The sequence below is a fragment of the Haliotis cracherodii genome, unplaced genomic scaffold (genome assembly GCF_022045235.1).
Source record: "Haliotis cracherodii isolate W230 unplaced genomic scaffold, xgHalCrac1.p SCAF_3, whole genome shotgun sequence".
Taxonomy (NCBI): Eukaryota; Metazoa; Mollusca; class Gastropoda; order Lepetellida; family Haliotidae; genus Haliotis; species Haliotis cracherodii.
In genome coordinates this window covers 22,874,849-22,898,337 of record NW_027266286.1, presented here as the reverse complement: position 1 = coordinate 22,898,337, position 23,489 = coordinate 22,874,849, and positions in this window count along the sequence as shown.

Here is a 23,489-nt window from a genome sequence, read left to right as displayed (position 1 = left end):
ATAGAAATCCGCAGATTGGCCATCTAACCACGCCTCTGTGGCATCCTTTATGTCCTCGTCATCATGGAAGCGTCTTCCATGTAGGGCAGATTTCATTTGCCAGAACAGGAAATAGTCACTGGGGCCTAAGTCTGGGCTGTAGGGTGGGTGATTTAACTGTTCGAATCCACATTCACATATGGCGGCATGTGCAATTCTCGACTTGTGAACCGGAACGTTGTCATGCAAAAGTACAAAAACACGTGTTAACATCCCGTTTCTGGCGAATAGATTTTCGCAATCCGTTCATTACATTAGCATAACACTGTCCATTGATTGTAGGTTTTGGTGGCATGTAATCAATCAGTAATATGCCTCTTGCATCCCAAAATATGGTGGCCATTAACTTGCCAGCCAATGGTTGAGTGCAAAACTTCCTGGGAGGCGGAGAATTGGGGTGCTTCCATTGCATGGATTCCAATTCAGTTTCTGGGTCCCAGTGGTGGATCCATGTTTCATCACCTGTCACTAGACGAGAAAGAAATCCTTCCTTCATCAGCAGTAAAGAGATCCAGGAGGTCTCGACAACTTTCATTTCTCTGATGGCGATCTTGAGCTCTGATGTTTCTAGGTACCCATCTTGCAGATACCTTGGAAATACCAAGATGCTCATGAATAATGGGTACAACAGTTCCAACTGATATTTGGAATTCCCTAGAAAGTTCAGATACTTTCACTCGTCGGTCAGACAAAATCCATGATCGCATGTGTAAAGTGATGGGTGGGGATGCTCATGACTATTCCACAGTTTGCCTCTGGACCCAAGGTCAGGCAGGCCTTCAGATGCTACCCAACCGGAAACTATTGCTGCTATAGAAAGAAGAATTTCTTTTGCTTTGCATCTCTCCTTGGTAAGGAACTCTATTACAGCGCATTGTTCATGTTTGAGAGAATCCATGACTGTGACCACCCTTAGGTGAATGAAATCATCACATTTAACTGATTGTTGTGTCTGGAACTTGTTATGAAACGTGTCAACCTTATGTGAAGAATAGTGTCACACCTGCCACAAGTTGACGTTGTTTGTGTAAACACATGCCCAAGTTGCAGAACTTATTGAACGCCCCTCGTATGTAGCAGCTAGGACTATTATTCCTATCATTTTATACCACTTCATATGCAGAAAAACGACAATGTCAGGATTAGTTGCTAGCCTAGGACATTGATTCCATCGATATCGTAGACCGAAGACATTGTTACCATTGTTACCATTGTTACCATGTGTACTGAATGTCTAGGTATCGTTTTTCACACACTCATTCACGCACGCACACACCGACTCTCTGACCAGTACGTTGCAAACATATGCCAAGGAACCCTAGCGTTTCAATGTCAAATCGCAAAAAAACTGATTGACATTCGTAACCTCGTCTAAAAAACAGATGAATGCTCATGTAAACATAAGCGATGCTTGCATATTTTCACACAATACAAAACCAAGTTTTAAAGATCGAATTCTATCTATGATCGTGGGTCCGCTCGGATGATGTTCTAGGATTGTTTGGACCATGCCCATGGTTTTCACCAAAGTGGTAAACATCTAAGTCGTGCATCACTTTGAGCTTTCCTCCCACATTTAGCTGAAACGACGTGGAAATACTGCTTAAACGGACGTTATCTCTCCGGGGATGTCTTGTGATGGAAGACGGATGCAAATAGTTTTGTCTCTTCGGTTGCAGTCATTTGACTGAATGGAAGCAATAAATTAAGCTATCTTTTGCATCAATGTTTATTTGCAGTTACTTTGACCAGGTGTGTTATATCTGTGCGGCAAATGACGCCATTCCATACCATGTCCACCAGTACTTAAAACAAAATAGAAAAAGCGTTTGACAAATAAACACACTCATGATCAGTCACCTTTTTTAAACAAGATGTAAACTGTACCTCTTTTAGGCAATGTAGCAAGAGCATATAGTCATATATGGTTGGTTGGTTGGTTGGTTTGTTGTTGAACGCCGCACTCAGCAATATTCCAGCTAAATGACGGCGGTCTGTAAATAATCGAGTCTGGACCAGGCAATCCAGTGATTGACATCATGGGCATGGATCCACGCAATAGGGATCGATGACATGCATCAACCAAGTCAGCGAGCCTGACCACCCGATCCTGTCAGTCGCCTTTTACGACAAGCATAGTCGCCTTTTACGGCAAGCATGGGTTGCTGAAGATTTATTCTACCCCGGAATATTCACGGGTCTAGTCATATATGGATCATGTGGATGTGTGGAAGTTGATTTCTCAATATAGTACGCAACCATCATGAACGCCACAACTAAATTAATTCTGGTATTGTTAACTTGTGGGTTTATATTTTCTCATTTACCTGAACACATAAATAGGAATAACTAAGTATTCCCAATATAAACGTAAAAAATAAACGTCACTTTTCCAAAGCTGCGCCCTTCAATTAAGTCCTTTTAAATTCTTATATCATATTATCTCAATTTCAAATCGTTAGCTGAAAAAGCTGAAACTGCTGTTAGGCTGTACAATCATCACTTCTCTTTTCGAGAAAAGAACCACATAACTCAAAGGAAATGTACAGACATGGCGCCGAGTATTGATCGCATTATATATTTCGATTTATGGCTCCACTGAGAGGAATTATTTCGAGGGGAAAATATATCTAGCGTGGAGGATGCTGATGGCTACGAAAACGCCGTACTTTAGGAATGGATGCTTCACATGAATTCCTAAAACTTCATTCTTGTACGGATATCCTCTCTTGAACTGACAATTTTATCATCACAAAAAGTAATACATTTACCAAGTCTTGAAATGGACCAACCACATCTGATGCTTTTCAAATTGAGGTCAATAGCCCGAAACACGAATGGAGTGAACGCAGAGTTACATTCTAGTGGTCCCGTGAAGATCCGGGGTAGAATAGGTCTTCAGCAACCCATGCTTGCCGTAAAAGGCTACTATGCTTGTCGTAAGAGGCAACAAACGGGATCGGGTGGTCAGGCTTGCATGTTATCGATCCGAATTGCGTGGATCGATGCTCATGATATCAATCACTGGATTGTCTGGTCCAGACTCGATTATTTACAGACCGCCGTCATATAGCTGGAATATTGCTGAGTGCGGCTTTAAACAACAAACAAACAAACATTCTAGTGACTGAGCATGAATAGCCCAAACATAACTAGCATCTATGCCATCCGATTTTCAAGTTCATAAACGTCAAAGAAGAATACTTTTTTATTATGGATCCTCAAACTGCAATAGTTAATGTAATGAATGGATGAAATATACTGCGTTTGTATTCCAAGTGAGCACTTAGATGCAATATCTCTTAATTTCAACCCAGCTTTTGTTAGAACATGTTGGGCAAGAGAGGCCCAGCCGTTTAATGCGTAAACGTGTCAAACGTGCTAAACGTCTAAGACCTGGATCACTTGCCTTCCGTGTCAAGCTGACGCCTCTCGATATCTAAACATTGCTCAAATAGGCGTAAAACCTAAGCATTATTATATCTCTATATCCATTATCGCTATAAAACATATATTTACGGAGTTTTAACATTGTGTGGATAATTAATTAGGGAAAATGACTCTTTAAGAACATATAACGTGGCTGTCTCAAATGTGTATTTCGTTTTCTTCAGTATTTTCGATTTACCCATGCATGCCTGATTGGCATCATGTAGTCTGATAGCTACTCCTTTTATATTCCTGGTTGTTATAAATATTTTATTCTTGTGGACATAACAGACACATTTAATGGCACATGTCTACCATAAACGGAATGCTTTACTAAGACCTTGAAAGGTTCATATAATACTGATCAAAGAGTCGTATAACGCTCCTTGAAATCTTCGCATAATTGTCTCACAAATTCTGTGAAATGCAGACATCAAAGGTTCGAAACACATTACAGAGGTGCTGAAAGATGTATGAAGCAATAGACAGCAGTTTATTGTCCTAGGGAGAATGAATGAGGTATGATGTTTTAGACTACATTTGTACGGTCAGGAATGGAAGTTATGTTGCGCCAGTTTGTATGGATCGTATTTGGACCAGCCACACTGGTCGCTGTAAGTATGAGCAACGAGTGAGTGAGTGAGTGAGTGAGTGAGTGAGTGAGTATGGTTTTACGCCGCTGTTAGCAATATTCCAGCAATATCACGGCTGGGGACACCAGAAATGGGCTTCACACATTGTACCCATTTCGGGAATCGAACCCGGGTCTTCGGCGTGACGAGCGAACGCTTTAACCACTAGGCTACCCGACCGCCCCTTATGAGCAACGAACCACGTCCTCGGGGCACGTTGACAAGCAACCATCCAGGTCACAGATCCCGACCATCTGTTAGGTATTTTCAGTCGGCTCTCGAACATGAGGCCCTGGGGACGTACATTTGCATTCGGCATTACCCTGCTGCAACATGACGTGACGTCCCTGCATTTGCACAAAGGTTAGAGCATGATCTCGAACGTTGTCGCCCCGGTAGCGTACGTCATTCAAATTGCCATTGACAATGATGAGCTGTCTTCTCCCTTGAGTTGTGATGTCACCCCATACCATTACACTTCCACCCACACACTGACGACGATGTGTAAGGCAAGCATATCCAAAACGTTCTCCTGTACGCGTGTAGACCCTTGCACGACCATCAGAGCTGTCCAGATGAAAACTGGACTCATCTGTGAATACTATACTGTCCCAGTCTTGTCGTGAGAATTACAGATGCTGTCTGCACCATACAGGGCGTGTATGACGGTGACTTGGGGCCAAATTGGGTGTATCGCTGGACGTCGGGGCCGGATGTTGTTCTACCTTACGGTTCTGCCACTAATTGGTCCCAATCCAGAATTGTTCGAACTGTTGATCTGGTTGTTTGGCATCGAATCTGTAGATGCACCATCAGAATATGGTTGTTTTGTTGACGTGACGTCATATGTGGACAACCGGCCCGTGACAGGTCATGGTTGTTAACGTCACCAAAGAATTAATATTGTGTTTCGATTGCATTAAAATGTGCATTAATGCACTCGCAAACTGTGAATCACAACCTTTAAGTCGCGTTGATGTTTTCAGGAATATATATTGAAAGATGCATTATTTAATTCCAGAATACATTTACTTTCATTGAACTTAACATGAAGCACAGTTACTCGTGTCCTTCCATATGTTGCAGGGAATATGTCAAATCAGGGAATATGTATTCCCTGAAAATTTCATGGATCATAATTATTATCTAATGTCTGATTCACGCAGGAAAATACACAATCCTTAAACGTCGCAGGTATTATGTATATTCCCTGTTTCCAACAAGTGTTTTAGAAATATTATCTGAAACAATTTCATTAATGGTTTTAAGAAGAATTATTTTCCCTAGTATCGATATAACATTGTTGAAGTTTTTGTTACAAAGAAATACTTTATAAAAAGCACATGAACATGTTTGTAGCCTGGTTGATGGAACAATTAGTTAAAACTATAATCAAAACAATATTAGTAGAGGCGTGACTGTTAACGAAATGCTAAGTAACAGAAAACTAATTGTTATAAAAAGACATCATGATAATTTTTGTCATCACGGCGCTAGAATGAAAAGCTCAATGTTTAATATGAGTTAACTGTGATTAGATTAATATAAAACACACACTGGTTGGTGTATTACATTCATAGTTGTCAGACGAATTATTCAGTATAACAAGAAGTCATCAAAAAGTATGCAAACGTCACACAATATTCCCTATCACTGTTTTCAGTCTGAAAACTGTATAGGAAGTACCCTCGTAAACAGTGAGATTTTTTGTGCGTCAGTGATGGATGCAATTGAAGATCTTGTTTCTGAAAAGAACATCACACGTCGCCAGGCTGTGCAGTTTGACTCTAGCTGGAGAGGAATAGTTTTCACCCGATGTAACTGTGTCATCACTGATTTTCTAGTGGTCCGTAGACTAACATCTAGTCTCTGAAATGAACATATCGTACAGAAAAAAACAGTTGTTCAATTATCTTAATAAAAAATATAATAAAAGGGATCCCAGAGACTCTTCATTTTCAGATACTGCAGTAATCTAGATCTGCCAAATATCATAAACTTGCATGGGCTGTATTTGATATGTATTTGTATCAGGAACTGTAAGACAGACTGAGTGGTCTGTTAAAAAATGGTAACCACTATTTTGCCTTTCACGCCTATTGGAATCAGATAATCGGGACCGTTTGTACTCTCACGTTTAATATGTACATAACAGATGTTAGTTTTTTTCCCTTTATTTCGTAAAGGTCAGGGCGATCGTTAACGTTGCTTTGACTCTGTGGAACCATAAAGAGAAAACATGATGTAATCAATTCTCAGCGCCATGTCTTTATATTTGTCTTGAGGTATGTTGTAACTTTAGTCGAAAGAGAAGAGCCGACTTTATAGTTATGTGTGCTATGGGTTTCTTTCTGGAACTCATGGAGTGAATGAAGCTTGTGCATGGTCAATATTTTTATCAAGAAACAAATTAACACACTTTTAACTTTTGACCGTGGCATTTGAGTGGCTGGGATGTTTATAACACAGTATCAGCCTTTGAGAGTGGATGAGTAGGGTATGACTCTGCTCCAGAAATATTTCAGTAATCTCATTCGGGGAATGTAAAGAATAGCGTTCAAACATTTGAAGTAGCGAAGCACCAGAAGATAGAAACAGAAGACAGAAGCAATGAACTTCATTTTTTTCAAATATTCAGTTATTACAAAAGGTTAACATGAAGTACAAGTGTACCATATATACCATCTTCCAAGACAAGGGAGTTAACTGACCATAACAGTCCAGTTTCCACCCTTGCCGAACTAGGCTGAAATTTCGCGGGAATCGAACCCCGGACCCTCCGCTCTCTGGGCGGACGCTCTACCACTAGACCACGGAGGCGGATTCGCTATGTTTTGGGGTAATGTTTGTTATATCAAATGTTTTAATGACGTGGGTTTATCTGCCATGCCAGTGGTAAGGTGGTAGTCTTGTACCTTGTCACACTATCTGCACTTTTTTAATAAAACCATCCTGGATGATAACTATAGACACGATTAGCTGACGAGAATCAACATCGGCATTCGATTATAAAAAAAACCCTGATATATACATTGTGTAACAAAGGTTTTCAAACTTTAACACTATGTTTTTTCAAGAGAAACCAATAGTCAGACATACTGATTTGAGTACATTACTGGCTTTATTCGAGATGAAATTACACAACAGTCCTCAGAGGATAAAGAATAAAACAGTTAATTTCAAATACTTATTAGTTGTGAAGAATTACTTTTACTCGGTGGGTAAGAGTTACAAAGAAGCAAGCAGTATTGGTTTAGCTTCATTATGTAGGCACATATATCAGGTAAATTCAGTTTCAGTTACTGAATAACTATTCAATTTATGTTATTCATTATATATTTATTATTAATTAAATAGCATCTCAACAAACTAGACCGTGTAGGGAAGATTTAATGCACATGTGGATATCGTTTTTCATGATTTTATTAAGATTTTATTCAGATTTACCACTACAGATGAGATACCCCAGCTCTCGCTTATAATTCTTCTTTAAAAAATGTCACTGTACAAGTGAATGTTTGCAAACTCGATGCTGCTGTCACGTTGCCTTGGCATTCCCAAGGATTTGAATACACGAACATAAACTCTCTCAAGAAGTACTAAAACGTCTTCGGCATCTCGCAACATCTCATAATATAAAGATAAAATACGGTACTCCAATTTTTGTTACTTTACCCCAGCCGCCAACAAGGTGTCGGAGGCTCGTATAAACGCCTTCTCCTGCTCCACCGACTGGTTCAGCTTCCTTGGCGGTCCATTCTGCATCTGCAACGGCTTCGTCGTCTGTGACAACTGCGTCAGGAACAGGATGCTTTGCGCATCAGTTCTCCAACTTTCCTTTGTGTTGTGCGTGTCTTTTACCCGGTAGCCATGTGTATTCAGTGGCCTCTGTTTCAATTTATGGGGTTGATGATATTGTCACTTAAAAGTATAGAAGTTTGACTTAAAATCGGAGTTAATTTTAAGAAGCTGTCGCCAATGGGAGATACATATATATGTGTCATCGGGTTAGAGTGAGTGAGTGAGTTGGGTTTAACGCAGCCTTTAACAGCATTCCAGTTATATCACGGCCTGTCAGCTAGATGTGGGAGGAAAGCCCGAAGTGATGCAGGTATCAGACGTTTACCACTTCGGTGAAACCCACGAGCACGGGTATGGTGCTGACAAACCTAGAAACATTATCGGGGCGAACCAGGATTCGAACCCACGATCATAATTTTCTGGCGTGTCCAAACAACAATTAATCTCTGTGAAGAACATTTTTCTGATGTCTACTACATATTATCTAATGCCCATTTGCCTATGGAGGTACGTCCCTAATTATAAGGCATGTCTGAACGTATGTTTCTGGATTCAAATCTCATATTACCACTGATTGTGTTCTTGATGTTTGACTTGTAAAACATAAGCTTCTGGAACCTGCGATCAATGATCTATCTGTAGACAGTATATCTCATACCAGGAGCAAGACATGGAAATATTCCGTATTGTAAATTTCTCTGCATAACGTTCTTGTAAATGTGTTGTGTTAACATGATTCCAAATGTATATCACTCTCCGAAATTGATGGAGGAATTAAAGATCATTCATTCATTCATTCATTCATTCATTCATTCATTCATTCATTGTATGTATGTATGTATGTATGTATGTATGTATGTATGTATGTATGTATGTATGTATGTATGTATGTATGTATGTATGTATGTATGTATGTATGCATGCATGCATGCATGCATGCATGTATCACTCACGCACCGACCCTGCTTGATCACCAGCTTGAAAACGTACCAAGGCACCTATAGCATTTAAATTTCGAACGGCAGAACTAAACGTGTATTAACTCAAAAACATTCTTATGGCTCACAAATACCGACTGACAACGCAACCTCTGCTGTAACAAGTATACAAGTGTACTTTTGTCAATATAATCACATAGGCAAACTGATGCTTGCTCGTCGGTCACATAATCCAAAATGAAGTTTGAAAGCTGAAACATTCATATTGATGGTTATTTTTGCATCGTTGATTACATCAAAGTTGCATAAGATATGTAATATCAGTGCGAAATACAAAATGACGTCATATCATCAGACACGTCAGCTAGCATTTCGAAGGATCGTTTGAAAGGACACGCACTCACTTTTCTTTTGTATTTGCTGGTTGTACTTGTCTTTGGCAATAGGTCCAGCGCATATACTCATATATAGATGGCAGAGTGGAATTTCATTTCTCGATATGGTATATGCCACTGTCATAAACATCTTACTTGTAACCTGAGTTTAACAATCAAATTATCCTTGTTATATTAAAACCTGTGTTTATATTTTCCACCATAGTTTGACAGTTATATTTATCCCGGTTAAATTTATATTAACTGGTTATCTATCTATCTATCTATCTATCTATCTATCTATCTATCTATCTATCTATCTATCTATTTATTTATTTATTTATCTATTTATCTATTTATCTATCTATCTATCTATATATCTATCTATCTATCTATCTGATATGATGATTACGAAATTTTCACAGTCACATTACATTTATTGAAACATCTAGACCTAGGCCTGCAGAATAGCTACCACTTACGGCCTACTGGCTGTCGGAGGTTTAGTTTAATTTGTACGTGTTTGACGCATTCATGTAGACCGAAAGCAATGAACATTTTCGAATTCCACCAACACACTACATTGCTTGTTTCTGATGAACTGTTCTGTGCTGCATTATACGCTAGTATAGGTATACACATTAATCAGGTTCAATACAACAATTACAACCAAAGTCCAAGGAAAGAAACAAATGGGACCTGGATCCTAGGCAATTGTCATGAGAGAAATGGCTCATAAAGTATTTCCCACGAATAGCAGGGGGCCTAACAACGATACACATTAATACATATACTGAGCAAAGACGCCTCCTGTAACAAGGAAGTCTTCGGATTTAGGACCGCCTCCGTGGTCTAGTGGTAGAGCGTCCGCCCGGAAAGCGTCATACCAAAAGACGTTAAAAGATGGTACTTTTTGTTACCCTGTCTGGCGCTCGGCATTGAGGGGCTAAAACAAGGACTGGTCGGCTCGGAGTCAGTATACTGTGTCTGAGTGGGGTATTCATGTTAAACTGCGGCATGGTATCTCAGTGAGCTAGCACTATAAATCTGCATCAGTCCGGACTAGTACAAGCAGCCACACAAACAGACACTCGTACATGCAGGTCGCTATATGAGTGCAATAATCTTGGACGCGACGTTAAACCCCATTTCACCTCACCTCACCTGTTTATAAAGACTTGCTGTAACAGATGAATCAATTAAAGCTCCGTCAATACTTGAAGGCCTACATGAGTTATCAGATTTTTAAACTAAAAGTTCATGAGTAATGAAAGACTTTACTTTGAAAACCGATACGGGGAAGATATCTTTGTTATTTACGGCGTACTAGCTTATCCGTCCTTCGAGGAACTGGTAACAAATCTTGACCTGAGAAAAAATGTAAATTAATTTATGGGTTAGTTGCATTAGCGCAGAGGTGAAGGCCACACCTCAAGGCAACATTTTTTTTACATACTTCGCAGTGACAATGTCAGTTTGCTTGACTCTCTTACAGACATGAAATGAATATATCAGAAAAATCAAAAGTAAGTATACAATACTTTGGAAACTTTATATTTTTCAGTTCCTGTAATTGAAGAGATTAAATTATCCCGGCTCCATTCTTGAGACATTAGAAAGATGGTACTTGTTGTTACCCTGTCTGGCGCTCGGCATTAAGGGGCTAAAACAAGGACTGGTCGGCTGGGAGTCAGTATACTGTGTCTGAGTGGGGTATTCATGTTAAACTGTGGCATGGTATCTCAGTGGGCTAGCACTATAAATCGGCATCAGTCCGGACTAGTACAAGCAGCCACACAAACACACACCCGTACATGCACGTCGCTATATAAGTACAATAATCTTGGACGCGACGTTAAATCGAATTTCACCTCACCCACCTATGAGACATTAGAAGGCTAATAGAAATAAAACGTGCGCAGGGCGGCTACCGGGGGAAGGCTCAAGATGTTCAACGGGCGTTAGGAATTCGAAGATATTCAGAGGAACTTTTGGACCAGATCCATGAGCAAGGAGAAGAGTATTACCTAGCAATATAAAACATTGTCATACACTGAGCCACAGGATAATCGGTTCGGGCCATCAGTTGAGGACAATGACGTTTGTCGGCCTTTAAGGGTACAGTGCACCAGAATCTTCACACAACCAATTCTCTCCCCAAGCACATTTTGTTAGTTTGTGTGTTGTTTAACGCAACACTCAGCAATATTCCAATTATATGACGGCGGTTTGTGAATAATCGAATCTGGGCCAGACAATCCAGTGATTGGCATCATGAGCATGATTACTCGATTCCGTCGCCTCTGACGACAAGCATTGGTTGCTGAAGGCCAATTCTGACCCGGGTCTTCATAGATATATATTTTGTTTTGTTTATTTGTATTGTTTTATAAATATTACCTTTGCTTTTGTGATATATGGCAGAGGTATGTAAATATATAGAGATAATTTTTCATTGCGTCTTTTGAGTTCAAACAGGGCGCCGCGATTCGCTGTGCAGAGTTGTGTCCCTTGGGCACGCCAGAAACCTATGATGGTGGGTTCGAATCCCGGTTCGCCCCGATTATGTTTCTAGGTTTGTCAGCACCATACCCGTGCTCGTGGAAATCACCGAAGTGGGAAACGTCTGAGACCTGCATCACTTGTGCATCACCCCCCACATTAAGCTGATATAACTGGAATGATGTTAAAAGCGGCGTTAAACCCAACTCACTCACTCACTCACTGAGATCAAACATATCAACATTTATCGATAAAATATTAAATATCCAAAGACTGTTCCACATAATGAAACAACAGATTGTCCAAAAAGTTTAGTTATTTGAGCCAGTGGGGAGTCATATATTCAACTTGGTAAATGGCCACCGAAATACCTTCAAATTCATTTTTCCTTATCCTTTAACAGACTGCCTCCGTGGTCTTGTGGTAGAGCGGCAATCTCATTAAAATCAGACCTTAGTTCTCGCTACCGCTAAACCAAGATCTGAAGACAACTCATTTGAGGTCACGTCAGAACGACCTTTCATCCGACCAATCAGTGCGTCGCTTACCAGATTATGAAAGTGACAGTCGGGATGTGATTTCTTATCATGCAATCTCGAAGACTTTAATTGGGGTATTCCGAACGATAGTTACGGGTTTAACGACTGAATCCTTAAAATCTAAACCATCTATAAGCGATTCCAGAATGTTTTTTTGTTCAGGTTTCAAATTTGTCATCGAGAATTTGTCAAAATATGTCTCGAAGCGCAGTCGCCAATTTGAAATTAGTGCCGTAGAGCACGAGAAAGCTGCCTTCTGATTGGTCATTCCATTGGTCGGTCAAGTTTGCGCAAGGTCGGTCTGACGTGACCCGTAATTGGATGTCCTCAGATCTTTGTTTAGCGGTAGCGAGAACAAAGATCTGATTTTAATGAGATTGGGTAGAGCGGAAGGTTCGATCCCCGGTTGCGTCATACCAAAAAACGTTAAAAGATCGTACTTGTTGGTACCATGCCTGGCGCTCGGCATTAAGGGGCTAAAACAAGAACTGGTCGGCTCGGAGTCAGTATACTGTGTCTGAGTGAGGATTCATGTTAATCTGGGGGGCACGGGTGGCCCAGTCGTCTAAGGCGCCGCGATTCGCTGTGCAGAGTTGCGTCCCCTGGACACGCCAGAAACCTATGATTGTGGGTTCGAATCCCGGTTCACCCCGATTATGTTTCTAGGTTTGTCAGCACCATACCTGTGCTCGTGGGTTTCACCGAAGTGGTAAACGTCTGAGACCTGCTTCACTTCGGGCTTTCCTCCCACATTAAGCTGACACGCCGCGATATAACTGGAATACTGTTAAAAGCGGCGTTAAACCCAACTCACTCACTCATATTAAACTGCGGCATGGTATCTTTGTCGACTAGCTCTATACCATCGGCCTCTAAGCGGCAGTCCAGACTGGTACAAACAGACACACATACAGACACACACACACGCACGCACGCACGCACGCACGCACGTACGCGAGCGCGTTCATGCATGTCGCTATATAAGTACAATCTTGAACGCGAAGTTAAACCCCCATTTCACCTCACGTCACCATCCACAAAGCCTCCGTCAAAGGATAGAAGCGCCTCTAAAATATTCCTTTGAAGCTCGCGAGTTATGCTTGTGCCACACTTGGTCTGCCTTGTTCACATGAAGGTGAGGTCAAGTGCACGTGTGTGTGTGTGTGTGTGTGTGTGTGTGTGTGTGTGTGTGTGTGTGTGTGTGTGTGTGTGTGTGTGTGTGTGTGTGTGTGTGTGTGTGTGTGTGTGTTTGTGTGTGTGGCTGCTTGTACTAGTGCGGAGTGATGCCGATTTATAGTTCTAGCACACTGAGATACCATGCCGTAGTTTGACATGAATACCCAACTCAGACACAGTATACTGACTCCGAGCCGATAAGTCCTTGTTTTAGCCACTTAATGCCGAGCGCCAGACAGGGTAACAACAAGTACCATCTTTTAAAGTCTTTTGATATGACGCGGCTGGGGATCGACCCCTGACCTTCCGCTCTCCGGGCGGACGCTCTACCACTAGACAACAGATGTATGCAAAGTATAGAAGTATGCAAAGTATAAATACAAATCTGTATCCACTGCTCAATATCATATTTCAATAGTGTTATCATGAACGAATTATGATACTAATAGTATCCCCACAGTAACACGTTAGTGAATGTTAATTTATCATATCATTACCGCCCCTTAATAATCGAGGCCAGTCAAACTAGTTTTTGACAGCATGAGCGTCGTGAGTGAATGGATCACTTTGATTTAACGTCGCCTTGAGCACATAGTATGCTGAAGGAATGGGTGGGTCGGGTTTAACGACGCTTTGAGCACATCGTATGCTAAAGGAATGGGTGGGTCGGGTTTAACGACGCTTTGAGCAAATCGTATGCTAAAGGAATGGGTGGGTCGGGTTTAACGACGCTTTGAGCACATCGTATGCTAAATGAATTGGTGGGCTGGGATGAACGCCGCCTTCAGCACGTTTTATACTAAAATCTACGGTGAGTTGGGTTTAACGCCTCTGGGAAAGGAAGATTACATTGTGTTTCGGACATGTACGTTTAAATGTTTTTCTCAGTGCATGGATGTTGTATGGAACTAACCAGTTTCACATGAGACTCAATTACCTTGTAAATATATGTTTGGATCTGAATTATAACGCCGCAATATTCAAACTATATATCGATGTGGCCTGGTCGATCAGAGACCCCTGCAGCATTTGTATATGAGCAGCATCCCACGTGCTTATGACACCCACTACGTCAACTTGACGCTACACATGTTGTTCTTTGTGCAATAAAATATACCATTATAAATAATATACTGAACCGCAAAAGAAAGATATATATAAAAACCTTATTTGTCCAAACACTGTAAACAAACTTTGAGACATATTAAAAAGGTGAAACTTGGCAAAACTTATCATCAATTGAAATTAAAGTGTCAAATGTTCTTAAAAAGAAAAACAAGATAAGTCTCTGAGAAAATGGCATCACAAGTCAGTATCTCGTGTGTCCGCCATGTGCATTAATGACTGCCGTGCAACGTCGATACATGGAATGGTAATCCTGCACCATGACCGTGGAATATATTTATTCTATGAAAAAATAATTATCTAGAAATGCATACAAATGCAAGTCTCACAGCATAGGGATTTTTTAATTTTTTTAGAGTCAAGAAGGATAGTGTAATATAAGATTTCAGAGACTAAATGTTAGTCTAATGGAATGAATGAGGCGGTTGATGAAGGCCATAGGCACTTGAGCCCACACTCTGATGAACGCCTGACGCAGTTCAGCTGCAGTTGTCGGCCTTGGTCGGACGTCATTCAGCCGTCTTTGAATCTCGTACCACAGATGCTCTATGGGATTTAAATAAGGACGGAGGTCAGGCCACTACATGGTTCTGATGCCATTCTGCTGGAGAAAGTCTCTTGATGCTCTCGCAGTATGGGCACGGGCGTTATCATGCTGAAACTCGTGGTTGCGGCGACGTGCCAAATGAGGCATGGCGTGTGGTCTCAAGACTTGATCAATGTACCGAGCTGCTGTGGACACCATTGCCTCTCCCTGGACCGATGTTCTGGAAGACCACAGGGCCGACCCTCTGTGCAAGACCAATTACACCCCACACCATGATGCTCGGGCCATTCCACGAGTCTCTCTAAACAACACAAGCATCCGAATAATGTTCCCCGCGGCGTCGCCAGACTCTCTCTCTCTCTGCCATCTGCTGTTGAGATACATTAACGGCTCTCGTCTGAGAAGAGGACTCTTCTCCAGTGCTGGTGGCGCCAACGCGGGTGCTGTGTTGCCCACTGAAGAATGGGTTCTCGGTGTGGCCTCTGACAGTGGAAGTGACTGTTCGTCAATCGTCGACGCAGGGTGTCCGCACTAATGTGTCGCTGGTGTGTCCCCATGGTCTGTCGAGCAGTATCCGCAGCAGTAACAAAGCGATCTTGAAGATGCTGTCGCACAATCTGACGATCCTGACGTCGGGTGGTGACCCTTGATCTTCCATTACGTGGTCGGTCATCTGTAGTGTTGGTGGTCTGGTACTGTTGCTAGAGCCTGTATATGGTCCTTACGTATACGTGGACTTGAAATGCATTGGATTGGTTTGTCCAGCTTGCAATCGTCCAAGGGCTTGGTGTTGCTGATTTCTTGTCAATCTTGGCATGTGGTAGCAATTCAATAAGGAATGAATGTTATCCGATCTGGGTGGATTTTTATAGGCCAAGAAATGGGGGGACGCATGTGCATTTCAATTTGCACGGAACTCACGTGCACCGGGTTACCATGGCAGTTGCCGTGTTGCGTTTGGGCGATCGGTTTATTGTCATCTGCTTTGTTTTTTATCATCATATTTCATTTTCCCGGACAAGGTAATGTTAAATTTTAGAAACTTTGGCAAAAATTACCAAGATATTTTCCATGCAATGTTACTGAGGGTGACGTTTCTTTTGCGGTTCAGTATATTATAAGATCTTTTATTTCAAACCTCTTCTTTTTCCTAAGAAAATCTACCCGTGAAGGTCTGGGATAGCATAGGTCTTCAGCAACCCATGCTTGCCGTAAAAGGCGATTATGCTTGTCGTAAGTAGGCGACTAAATGGATCAGATGGTCATGCTCGCTGACTTGGTTGATGAATGTCATCGCATCCTAATTGCGTGGATCGATGCTTATGACATCAACCACTGGGTTGTCTGGCCCAGACTCGATTATTTACAGACCGGCGTCATATTGGTGGAATATTGCTGAGCGCGGCGTTATACAACAAACAAACAAACTTACGGAAATCCTGTACCAAATTCACTTGGTGCTGGCCACACCTGCAAGGTCACAACAAGAGTAAGCACAACTGTCATGGAGTGAGTGAGGTTAATCTAACGCCACTTGGAACAGTATTACAATTATATGACGGCGTGTCGGCTGAAGGTGGGTAGAAAGGCCGTGATCGTTGGTTTCACTAAAGTAGTAAACGTCTAGCCTTCATCACTTCGGGGTTTCCCCCACATCAAGGTGATGCACTATGACTAAATTGAAATGCTAACAGTGTTCAAGCGGCGTTAAACCAAACCTAATCAAGCTACATTCAGAAAATGAATACACATTCGTCTCCATAGCTTCAGCATCTCCATGCCGTTATTTTTATTTTTGTTCCTGAAATAAGTTTGGCAAAATATCATTAAACTAACATGAAACATGTTTTGTCATTGTGTAAATTTCATAACCGTGACATGAACGTCAAACTATCAGATGATTGATGGTGCCATTTTAACAACCCCAGTTAATCATAAAAATCATGTTTCGCCTACAAATAAAAAATCGAATAATTGTATGGGGGTTTCTTGATAATAATACAGCAATGCAATGTTAGAAGTAGACTTTTTCACAGGAACATAATTTCCGGAAATAGCATTTTCAATTACATTGGGAAGTCATATTTTGAATTGAGTTTCACTTTTTCTCACTGAGCCGGCACTGTATTCCTTGATTCAAACTACCATTTCAAAGCAATCGACTTGGTTGAGCAGAAAACGCCTTTGACGCCTCTGGATATCCACAATAACAATTACATTCGATCACAAAATAATTTTGATCTGTGGGCAGGTTTACCAGGCATTATCTGCAACATGGCGCATTACACACGTTTGAAAACAGTCGAAATGCAGCTGGTGCATGAAAAGAATGGTGACATTATTCCATCAAAGAATATTGCATCGTGATGAATTGCCGATACATAAAAAGCGTCATATTTCAATATTATGATACAATTTTGCACTTCACGTTGTGAGAACGATCAAACGTAATCAGGGAAGGAAGTGTATTTTTAATTATATGGATTCCGTTACCGAACGACATACATCACCACGTTCAATGCGCACCTGTTCCTCATAATTCTATTTTTCAGTCTCAAGAGGTCGTATAATTCCATTACCTTTACATCTTACTTGCAGCCTAAATAGGGTGGCATTGGCATTCCGTTTGATATGATTCAAGTCATATTCATCTTGGACTATATATTGGGTTTTAAGTGGCAACATTAAGAACAGGTGTGTCATTTAGAATCTGAACGCAATAAATTATTTTTTGTGCGATATCTTATCACAATCCGTCGTTCGTTTCACAATTCACTGCCGTCGTTAATAATTGTCTGGATCGTAAATAATTTTATTGATCGAAATTACTGTATTGTGATTGGTTGTCAGTGTATAGATATATGGGGTTCCTCGGGTCGATCCAATGGGCAATTCAAGCTCGACTCAAACCTGTAAAGATCCACTTTGTCTGCTGACTCAACTTTATGACGGGTCCAACATTTCTGGGGGATCCTAATTGAACAACGACAATGTCTCACCTTCACAAATGGCACACTTTACAACGTCTAGACCTACTATATATTGGAAATGACACCAGACCTTATGATCGTACATAATACCGTGGTAATAATGACTATGATATATATATATATAGTGAGTAAATTATGATAATTATGTTTTATTACTATGTTATGGTGGTAGAATGCAACCAAACGATGAGATAAACTTGTTGTTCAGAAACACAAATATCCTCCATTTATTATTAATTATATTAATGAAAGATAAGTAGAGATGTTATTTTTTTCCTGTTTCTCGAACCATTGGTGACTTGGGAGCTATTGTGACCCGAAATTCCCATGCTAAAAAATTTAGACGGGAAGCTCAACTTAAAGTGACGCAAGTCGTTCAGGTTTACAAATGTTGTGCAACCCACGAGTATAATTATGCAAATATATGGTGCTTACAAACCAAGGATCATAATCAATACACGACTAAGGGACGTAACTCTACCCAACGAACTATGCTGCCTTGACCGCTATTGCATTCTTATAGGAAATTAATGATTATGTATTAAAACGATTACCGATTGTAAATAAAAGATAGTATTCACATTACCACATCTTTTGAACACGTCATATTTACATTTTCATTTAAATGCATCTCAGTTCGTGCATAGTGTGTTCTTTGGCACATTGCCAAATCGGAACCCGAGACTATAATTAGTTCATATTTACCAAATTATGTTATCTCATATAAAATAATCACACTCTTTACAATCTGTATCACACATAAAAAACCTAGAGATGAATAGATTGTGCAGGAACAAATATGTTGTTAACATAACTGTCAAGGGGCGTATTTAGCATTTTATCTACATAATTGTTATTTGTGCTTTATACATGTATATGAAATGTATGTGGAATGTATAATTATGGACAAATTAACTCCCATCCTCCGTATTATTTCTATCAGCATGTCCTGTGAACAATTCGTGTAAATTCTATTCAATTTTCAAATCATCGTGTCATGTTGTCAGTCGAAATAGGGCGGTTCGTGATAATGTAGCTGTTTTACGTAAGGGCCACGTCAGGATGATTACAGCGTTGAGGTGTTAATGAGGACTTTGGACATTTCATAAAATGGCAATAAAGTTGAGTTTTATGCACATTCAAGCAACTCCACCATCAACGCCAACAGCGCCATGAAGGTCCTCGTACTCCTCGTCGTCCTCGCATTTGGTGAGTTGTGTTTTAACAAATTATTGAACAAAAAAGTTACATATAATATAATATAAATATAAGTCAAAAGTAAATCTATTGATACCTGGAAACAAGAATCGTGACGATATTACTTATGTGACGTTATTCATAACTGGCAATACATTCCATCAATCAGTATATTACTAATATGGCTTTATCCGAAAATTGCAATTAATACGATTGATTAACATATTACGTATATGGCTTTATTCATAACTGGCAGTAAATAATATTGAGGAAGATATTACTTACATGTCTTTATGCATAACAGAGCTGGGGACTGATGATATGTTCAATGTCCAAAATAATTCTGTAAGAACCAATTATGCTTCAGGCTGTTTGAGAATAAAGAGGTGTTTCTCCGTAAAACATATTTAGGCTCATAGTTAGAATTACTTGTAGCTGTAGGTACATCAGCTGGTCTATCCATAAGAGAGGTTTAAAAAAGGAATGAAGAATTTACAGTACAGTCTAATTGCTGGGTAGTAAAATGCATTTTGTATTTGTTTAAACGACTGCTCGCGTGGAGTACATGATTTTACTTAAACACCAGTACACTTAAAGTCTACATTGACAAAAATTAGTCTGAATTAAAAAATGAATGACAATATGCCAATAAGAACATAACCCAGGTTACATTGCCGATACTTTGGAGGACCGCTGTATGATCGCTGGAGCTGAATTGTCTCGATCTGTCTGCGCGAGGGAGTTGAGCCTGGTCGTGTTCAGTTTTCTAGTTGTTTGTTAGTGTATATTTGGAAGTATATCTAATCCATTTCAAAACTCAATATGTTATATTATTCTTCCCGTTGATTATTTATTAATTTTCTTGTACATAAGGTTTGGTAATGGTGGGAAAGATGTACTGTAAATCTTGAAATTAAAGCGTCTCCAAATTAACACGACTGCTGACCCCTAGCTATAAATGCGACTCAAAATCAAGGCGACTCCCCCCATCCAAACTCCAGTGGAATGATACATACATGTATCCTTACATTAATCAAATTATTAATGAATTATTAATGAAGCGTACCACAAATATGTACGCTACCCAAATAGTTCGAAGCCAGCTAAAATTTGTAAGGACAACGAACAACCCTGGTTTACCTACACTGATTGGGTGTAAAATCCAGAATATGTATCTAAATTCAAAATAATTAATTCCAAAAACTGGCCAACAACATGATCAGCTCCACATTATATCACAGAACCTTAACCATCGTACAGGCCTCCACGATCTGCTATATGTTCTGGAATTATTTCGGTCGTAGGCGTTTCCTGTACTGTACATTATCACCATGGAACAAACTTCCATCAGATCTATAACTGTGACTTCCTTCAAGTTGAACTGAAAGATAAATTCTTGAAACAACACTGTCTAGTCTAGTTCACACTCCTTCTACCTTGCTATAATTTACATCAGCTGAGCGAGGGAATCTGGCGCCTTGTAATGTTATTATTGTTGGATTTTATGCCGCTTTCTTCTTCCTCTTTTGCTGTTCCTTCTCCTTCTTCTTCTATTTCTACTTCTTCTTCTCCCCTTCTTCTTCTCCTCCCCCTTCTTCTTCTCCTTCTTGTTCTCCTTCTTCTTCTTCTTCTTCTTGTAGTTGTTGTTTTCATTTAATAGTATTGATGTTATTTGTCAGGAAACCGATTGTTATCTGACAATTTGTGTCACATCAATATACTTGTGTGTCAGTGGTCACACACTCCAGCTTTACCCAGAGAGGGAGTTGAGTTTAACGCCGCATCGAACAATACTGTATTTTCAGTCCGCTTAATGTGGGAAGAAAATCCAAAGTTATGGAGACAGTAAACCCAGAAATACTGGCATGGTGCTAACGAACAAAGTGTGTGAGTTTGATTTTACGCCGCTTTTAGCGATATTCCAGCAATATCATGGCGGGGGACACCAGAAATGGGCTTCACACATTGTACCCATGTCGGGAATCGAACCCGGGTCTTCGGCGTGACGAGCGAACGCTTTAACCACTGGGCGACACGACCGCCCCCTAACGAACAAAGATTAATAATCAATCCGAATCTTTGATTCCAACAAATGTCCATTAGCTTGTGCCATGTTTGTGTCTTCCTGTGCCCTGTGTAACATTTAGCTGAAACTTATGAAAGCATCTGTGTTGTACCCTCAGCCGCCTACCAGGTTTCTGACGCTCGCATGAACGTCTTTTCCTGCTCCGGCGACTGCTTCAGTTATCTCGAAGGCCCATTCTGCATCTCCAACGGCTCCGTCGTCTGTGACAACTGTGTGAGAGATGCCATGCTCTGCGCGTAAGTTCTTCATTCATTTATTCATTCATTCATTCATTCATTCATTCATTCATTCATGTTCGGTATCATGAGTACAATATGTGGCGAAAGCTGACATTCCATTGTTCATATCTTTTCGCGAACATCTGGTGTCATGAATGACTCTTGTGATCCATTCATATAATTTTCACAGCTATTTTGCCGTTTACGCAAAATAGAATCTGTTTCGGCGGATAATCGAGACTGGTCATTCCCTGGCGTTGACGTTTTACATTCATAACATAATGCCACCAACAATAGGTTGACTTCAATCACGTTTTCCTGTAGGGCTGACATTTTATAAAAAAATAATATTTTTTTTAATTTTCTTCCTGTAAATGACGAGGACAGAAAAGGTTCCTCTTTGGCCGACTAGAAATGAAAAAAATGAAAATAATGGTACGACAATTATCCGACATGCTCCAATGGCAGACAGCTAGCTTTTTTTGCTTTTTAACCTTCGACGTCTTACATGATCAAGTACGCATGTGTGGTTAATATAAGTGCAAATAAAATCAGCTTCGGTCAAAAACTTGCTCATGGTCAAACTTTGGGGAATCTTTTTTGAAAACCTCTTAAATCAGTCTCATACATATTTTAGCCTTACCTACTGTATACATTTAGTGTTGTCAGTACAAACATATCATTTCAAATTGAATGATCAGATCTGATTATTTGCATTACGATATCCAAAGATTTTGTTCATTAATTAAATTATGCTGAACCCGTTGACCAAAACGGACTCTTATCCTACAGGTAAGCATTGTCTTTAACCATCTTTTCAAAACACAGTGAAACCCCGCTAAATCGGAAACCTTGTTTTTCGAAAGAGCACGGTAAGGAACGGCTGCAGTCTATGTACAGTTCTTTACTCAGAGGCACTAATTTGTTAATTTGGACATTTGTTAATCCGGAAAGATTTCACTGGACCACCCAAGTTAATGCAGATTCACTGATAAAAACATGTAGCTCAATTGTCATACTACGGTTTTACTTTCAGTGATCTCAGCCTGACCTCTGAGGAATGCAGCAAGTCATGTGATTAGCATCCGTTGTTCCGGGGAGTCCACATGCCTGAGATTGGTGTATGTTCACACGCAATAAAACTTTTGTAATTTATCTGTGATGCATTGTCCTTGATGAACTGGTTACCGTACATGGTAAGGAAAACATTGTCACTCACATGACTGACAGAGAAGAATTTTGCACTAATGATTAAGAGATGGATTGATATGACTACTACTACTACTACTACTACTACTACTACTACTACTACTACTACTACTACTCCTACTACCACCACTACTACTACTTGTACCACCTTTTACTACCTCTACTGCTGCTACTTCTACTACTACCACGTGTATCACTACTACTACTACTACTACTTGTACCACCTTTTACTACCACTACTGCTGCTACTACTACTACTACCACGTGTATCACTACAACTACTACTACCACTACTACTACTACTACTACTACAATCACTGGATTGTCTGGTCCAGACTCGATTATTTACAGACCGCTGTCATATAGCTGGAATATCGCTGAGTGCGGCGTAAAACAACAAATAAACCTACTACCACCACCACAACCACTATCACTACTACTACTACTACTACTACTACCACCACTACTACTACTTGTACTACCTTTTACTACCTCTACTGCTGCTACTTCTACTACTACCACGTGTATCACTACTACTACTACTTGTACCACCTTTTACTACCACTACTGCTGCTACTACTACTACTACCACGTGTATCACTACAATTACTACTACCACTACTACTACTACTACTACAATCACTGGATTGTCTGGTCCAGACTCGATTAATTACAGACTGCTGTCAT